The sequence below is a fragment of the Morone saxatilis genome, unplaced genomic scaffold (genome assembly GCF_004916995.1).
Source record: "Morone saxatilis isolate NCDOM2014 unplaced genomic scaffold, NCSU_SB_2.0 Contig10, whole genome shotgun sequence".
Taxonomy (NCBI): Eukaryota; Metazoa; Chordata; class Actinopteri; family Moronidae; genus Morone; species Morone saxatilis.
Window position 1 is genome coordinate 2,637,212 of NW_023339652.1, and position 226 is coordinate 2,637,437.

The following is a 226-nucleotide window of genomic DNA, read 5'->3' on the forward strand; positions in this document are numbered from 1 at the left end:
CCAACCTAATTTCTCTTCACAAAGTTTGTTTTTCCTCTTCCTTTTTATTTATCGCTCCTACAAATCTCCAGTTTTTTCCCACTTCCGTTTTTCTTCTCTGTTTTTTTTTTTATCATATCAGGGCACATTTTTGTTAGCATTATATAATAGTGTCTATAATACGAAAAGAACATTTTATTAAAGATTATGTGCTATTGGATTATCTTAACACAGGGCTTAACTGTAA

General features: G+C 30.1%; 1 protein-coding gene across 1 annotated transcript in view; it reads left to right on the forward strand.

The window, feature by feature from the left end:
- plxnb2a (plexin b2a) overlaps positions 1-226 on the forward strand; it is a gene marked incomplete in the record, with an annotated part of 172,717 nt that overhangs the window by 153,766 nt on the left and 18,725 nt on the right.